This window comes from Leucopleurus acutus (genome assembly GCF_964270905.1).
Source record: "Leucopleurus acutus genome assembly, chromosome: 21".
NCBI classification, from domain to species: Eukaryota; Metazoa; Chordata; class Mammalia; order Artiodactyla; family Delphinidae; genus Leucopleurus; species Leucopleurus acutus.
In genome coordinates this window covers 29,557,967-29,564,482 of record NC_139163.1, presented here as the reverse complement: position 1 = coordinate 29,564,482, position 6,516 = coordinate 29,557,967, and positions in this window count along the sequence as shown.

The following is a 6,516-nucleotide window of genomic DNA, read 5'->3' as shown; positions in this document are numbered from 1 at the left end:
AGGTTGCCAAGAGCAAAGGTGAGGTGACGGGGACCGCTGCGTGGAGGAAACGGGTGGGGCGTGGAGGCCCGCAGGGGCGCTGGCGGGAAGTGTCGCGAGAGGTGGAGGGAATCGCGCGAGATGTGCTCCTCCGAGCGGGCTGGCGGTCGGAGCGCTGGGCACGCGGGTGTTGCCGGCGGCGCGCCCTCCGCTCGGTACCCGCGCGCGGGGTCTGGGTGCAAGGCCTCAGGTATTTAGAAGGCAGGGATGAGGAATGAGACGTTATAGGTGGAGAGCGTTTCAAATTGCAGTGAAAGCAAGGTTCTTCAAGATGACCCAGCCTCCCCACTTAATAGATGGGAAAACAGACCTCTGACCCGGTGGTACCCTGGCTAACCCTGCTCATGGGCCGGGATGGTGCAGGGATGCCGGGATGCCATGCCCTTAGTGAGAAGTAGGACAGGCGCTGGCGGTAGTTGCGTCTACCCAGACCTCCACTTCTGGGTGCTGAGAACGGATACCATTGGCATTTGCAAGGGAACAAAAGATCGTCTCTGGGTCTTTGCCCCTCTCCTTTGCGTTTATTGGGATTTAGAAGCTGCCAAAAAGATATCTTTAAAAGATGTAGAGGTGAGCTTGGCAGGATTCAAAAGCCGCAAGAGGGTTGGAGATGAGATATTTTTGTCCAGCAAGATGACATAACAGAGGTCAAGAGGTTAAAAGAATTCCCCAAGTAGTAGCCCTACCAGCTCTCCTGTTTAGTTTTCTGGAAGACTTCAATTCCTTCGGGCATGCAATAAAATACTTCCCTATTTTCTAACTAGATTATAGGGCAAGGGTTCAGGGAATGTTTTTCAGTCTTGTTATTTCTTCAAAAGTTGAGAAAAAGGAAACTAAAAGGGATTTTTTTAATAACAGATTAATTCTCTTACAGTTTAAGAGCCACACACAATTATCCACAAGTTTACTTATACCTTCTCAAATTTATAACACCTGAATAGCTTCTGTTCTTTGCAGATGAAATGGAGCAGGACCCCACAGTCCCTGCCCCTCACCCCATGTCCTCAGCCCGCCTTTTGTCTGTGGAAAAACTTTAGCCAAAGAATAAGTTTAATCAGAGAAGTGAGAAAATACAGAAACAAAGGAAAACAGTCAAAGGAGACCAAATAATAGTTTAGTCATTAAGCATAGTCAAGGACCTTCAGTCCCTCAAGGGCTATAGATAATATTCTGAGCCGTATCCTGTGAGCTGTCTTACAGATACTGAAATCCCCACCAGGTGGAAGAAGTTAACTACATGATGACCAGACTGTAGCCATGACATAAGCTGCCACAATTCCAAGAACTGGCCTCAAAGAAATGGAAACCCTGGAACTAAAGATTAACTGTTCTTAAAACAACCAAGATGACGCTGACCAGACCACCGCATTACTGGTTTCACGATGACTGTCCGAACTGACTGTGCTGTTCTGCTCCTGCCTATGCAAGCCTGAAACTCCCCTTTAAAAGCCCCTGTCCCCTGAGAGCAGTCGGGAGTTGGTTCTTGGACAGGAGTCCACCCCCTCCCCCAGTTGCCAGCCTCCAAAATAAAGCAACCTTTCCCTTCCTACCAACACTCATCTCTCGAGAATTGGCTTTCCAGCGGCAAGCAGCCGGACCTGGGTTCGGTAACACAGAGAGGATGAAGAAAGCCAGGACTGTGCCCCAGCCTCTAGGATCCTGTCAGATGACTAGCTAATATAACTAATACCAGTAGCTAGCTTTTAACTCTATGTTGTAGGTAACAACTGTAAGCATTTGACAAGTATAATCCCATTTAATTCTCACAGCAACCTGGTGAAGTAGGTTATCCCTATTTGCAGAGGTAGAATGACTCACATACTACCAGCAAGTGATGGAGCCAATGTAAACACAAGGTCTGTCTTCAGAGCCTGCACCTAAGTAACTAACCTAAAATCGCAGTTAAGTGATAGAACGGGAACTTGAATTTAGGCCTTCTTTCTCCAAATCCCTGTTGCAGCCTCTATACCAGCTGTTCTCAATTTTCTTTTTTTGTCTCAGGACCCTTTATACTTTTAATTATTGAGAACTCTATAAAGAGTGTTTATGTAGATTGTATCTACCACTATTTACTGTACTAGATGTTAAAACCGAGAAATTTAAACATTTAATTCATTTAAAAATAAGAAAATCCATTTTATGTAAATATTTTTACAGAAAAATAACTAGTTTCCAAAATAATTGTTTAAAAACCAGAGAAAAGGATGACATTGCTTTACATTTTTGTGAATTTCTTTAATGTCTGGCTTGATAGAAAACCACTGGATTCTCATATCTGCCTCTGCATTCAACCTGTTACAATTTTAGTTTTGGTTGAAGTATATAAGGAAAATCCAGCCTCACTCCACTGTGTAGTTGAAGAAAGAAGGAATCTTTTTTTTTTTTTTTTTTTTTTTTGTGTTACGCGGGCCTCTCACTGTTGTGGCCTCTCCCATTGCGGAGCACAGGCTCCGGACGCGCAGGCTCAGCGGCCATGGCTCACTGGGCCCAGCTGCTCCGCGGCATGTGGGATCTTCCCGGACCAGGGCACGAACCCGTATCCCCTGCATCGGCAGGCAGACTCTCAACCACTGTGCCACCAGGGAAGCCCAAGAAGGAATCTTTTAATGGCCTTTTCAGATAATTGTGGAGTATTCTTTTTACTACTACAATAAAATTCAACAAATGGTAGGTTCTTAAAAGTTAGTTGCAATGTGGAATCTGAAAACATATTAGTGAATTTTTGTACTCTGATACTTTAAAACCCATTGGTCTTGGGCTTCCCTGGCAGTCTGGTGGTTAAGACTCTGCGCTTCTGCTGCAAGGCACGTGGGTTCGATCCCTGGTCGGGGAAGTTCCACATGCCGCAAGGTGCGGCAAAAAAACAAAAAATCCCCACCATTGGTCTATCTTGCACTTTGAATAGATCTTTTACCCATGCATGACTGATGACATCATGCATAGGTCATTTGTAAAATTTCAGTTCACTGAGCTATGCAGCCTTTCAAATGTTAACGTATTTCACTATTTTTTTAATTACCACCAATCTAATTAGAAGTCTTTTAAGTATCAGGAAGCTGTCAAGCTCATAGCAGATAAAAGTCTTCCAAAATCCTTTTTCCTGTAAAGGTCTAATTTCATTATTGGCAACAAATACTGTCAGTTGTTTTCCTTGAAGTAACAATCTCACTTTTTCTAGAAAAGTTCTGCCAGATACCTAAATCTGCATAGCCACAGTTTGTCTGTCGTTTGTACTTTCAACTAAAAATGATGTTCCATGAAAATAATAGTAGCTAGTTCAGTTACCAAGTCAAATAATGTCACGTGCTTTTTCCTCAAGTGACCAGCTGCAATATATTGGTCATTCAGATGAATGTATATATTAATTCACAATTCCTAGCTCACAGCTCCCAAAACCCTTGGACTTTCCTGAGCTATAAAAGCAGTGAGATAATATTTGGTCTCTTGTCCTCAGGTCCTGAAAACGCTTCAGAGAAAGTGACTTTTGGATCCCACCGAAGGAGGGTGGCTGCTTGCCAGGAGAGCCAACCATGTGGTTAGAGGGTGGGACCTTTCAGTCCCAACGCCCAACCTCTAGGGAGGGCAAAGCGGCTGGAGATTGAATCCGTTGCCAACGGCCCAGTGACTGAGTCATGCCTTTGTAATGAAGCCTCACTAAAAATCCAAAGGACAAGGTTCAGAGAGCTTCCAGGTTGGGGAACATGTGAGGATTGGGGAGAGTGGTGCACCTGGAGAGGGAACGGAAGGTCTGCCCCCCCCTCCCCAGGCCATGCCCTATGTATCTCTATCATTCATCTGGCTGTGGTTTTATATCCTTTTATAATAAACTGGTAATCTAGTAAATAAATGGGTTTTCCTGAGTTCTGTGAGCCGTGCTAGCAAGTTAACTGAAGCCAAGGAGGAAGTCATGGGAACGTCTGGCCTATAAGAATTGCTTGTTGGTGTGTGGAGGCCTCTACACACACACTGGAATTGGGTCCAGGAACACTTTTCCCCAGTGTACTTCAGCCCGCAGAATTGCTTCCTGCGTACTAATCATTTTGTCACACAGAATGTGAAAAAGGTGTGAACTCAAGGGTTACGAGTTAATAAAATTCATAATTTTTACTCTTCATGAAGTATATTTTTAAGTGAAACTGGCACTGTTTTTATTACAAATTCAGGGCAGTGGACAATACGGTGACTGGTAGAACAATTTGTTTCCACTGCCTTAATTCCTGGTAAGGCTCCAGCAATTTTACCCACCATTGCTTTTCCATCAACAGTGCAAATGTCAACAGCACAGCAAAAAAGGCAAATCATGTCTTGGTACAATTAAGAAAACCGTTTCGATCTTGTGACCCCTAAAGGGGTCTCTGAGACTCCCAGCCTCCATGGACCACCCTTTGAGAACGACAACAATTAAATGTGCCTAATCTGGGGCTTGGAATACAAAAGCAATGAATAACACAATACCTACCCTGAAGGAGTTCACAGCTCAATAGGAAACACAGGCAGGTAAACAAATAAATATATCTTGTTGAACACAGATGTAGAGAGCAAATGTATGGACACCAAGGGGGAACGGGAGGTGGGGTGGGATGAACTGGGAGACTGAGATTGACACATATACACTACTATGTATAAAACAGACAACTAATGAAAACCTACAGTACAGCCCAGAGAACTCTACTTGGTGCTCTGTGGTGACCTAAAAAGGAAGGAAATGCAAAAAAGAAGAGATATATGTAAAAAAAAAAAAAAAAGAAAAAGAAAAGCACAGGAATACGAACATTTCTTCATATTCCCATGACAATAAATACTCTGGGTTCAAACCTCAAAAAAAAAAAAAAATCGCGTTGACTGCTACAACAGAGACCAGATACACCAATAGTTACAAGAGAGGGAGTAATCTCATGTCCAGGCATACCTCCAGAAATTCTCATTCAGTAGGTCTTCGGTGGGATTCAGGAATCTGCATTCTAAACAAGCCCTCTTGGTGATTTGGATGCAGACAGCATGAGATCCACACTTTGAGAAACACTGCCTTAAGAAGTATAAATTCTAGGTTTCCAAGAAGGCCCAGCAGGTAGGTCGTTTCAGAAAGAGAGAATATCTGATATCTCTCAAAAAACCACCAGTTGGGCTTCCCTGGTGGCACAGTGGTTAAGAATCCGCCTGCCAATGCAGGGGACACAGGTTCAAGCCCTGGTCCAGGAAGATCCCACATGCCGCGGAGCAACTAAGCCCGTGCGCCACAACTACTGAGCCTGTGCTCTAGAACCTGTGAGCCACAACTACTGAAGCCCGCGCGCCTACAGCCCGTGCTCCGCAACAAGAGAAGCCACCGCAATGAGAAGCCCACACACCACGATGAAGAGTAGCTCCCGCTCACCGCAACTAGAGAAAGCCCGCGCACAGCAATGAAGACCCAACGCAGCCAAAAATAAATAAATAAAATAAATTAATTTTTTTTAAAAAAGAAAGAAACCACCAGTTAATTTCACTGGCTATTGCTGTTGCAGTGGTATATCAAATCTTTTACCAGAAAAAGGCTTAAAAGGTAAAATCTGAAACAAAGTCTATTTTTTCCCTTTCAATGCTCCAGCACAGGAGACAACAAACTTTCTTCTGTAAAGGGCCAGATAGATATTTTAGGCTGTGTGGGCTGTAAGGTTTCTGTGGCATCTAATCATTTTTGCTGTAGCACAAAAGCAGCCAGAGACAGTATGTAAACCACTGGGTGTGGCTGTGTCCCAATAAAACTTTATTTACAAAAACAGGCAGTGGGTTAAATTTGGTCCCTGGTGGTAGTTTGCTGACTCCATGCTCCAGTGCAAAAGATAATGCTAATGGCCAGTAAGCTGCCTAAAGAGCAAAAGCAACAGTCTAAGGGTCATGAAACAACTGGATTTCACATCTAAAGTCGGAATAATTGTTAGGCATCAAAAGGTATTGTGTTGAGTGCCTATCAAGGGATTAGGTGCTACGAGGATACACAGTTTTTGGAGACAGAAGTTCTCAACCCCTGGTGGACATGTCGGCATCAAAAGTTGAGAAAACTCCGCAGTTGTTTCTGATGATCTGACAATAAAATAACAAGGCCAGGCTGTGACAGTGATTCTCAAACTCTAATGAATAGACGGGTATGCTAAGTAGATTCTTTAAATTTCAGGTCCAAACCCAAGATAGTTAATCAGAGGGGTCATGAATCTACATTTTAAACAAGAATATACAGGCTGCTGCTATGACTTTGTTTATAAAAGAATGTTAGAACTAGAGGAACCATAGAGACATCAGTGTGACGTTCTCTTCCAGCCCAAAGTTGGTGAGTTTTATAAGTCCATAAACCATTCATAAAAATGCATTTTATTACTTTATAGCCACAACTGAATAGTTCCTGCCCTCAAGCTGAATAATCTTAGATTTTTTTTTTTTCCCACTTTGAGGCAAGTGATTTGCCTCTGTCTCACTTCAATGAAGACTGTTTTGAGCTGA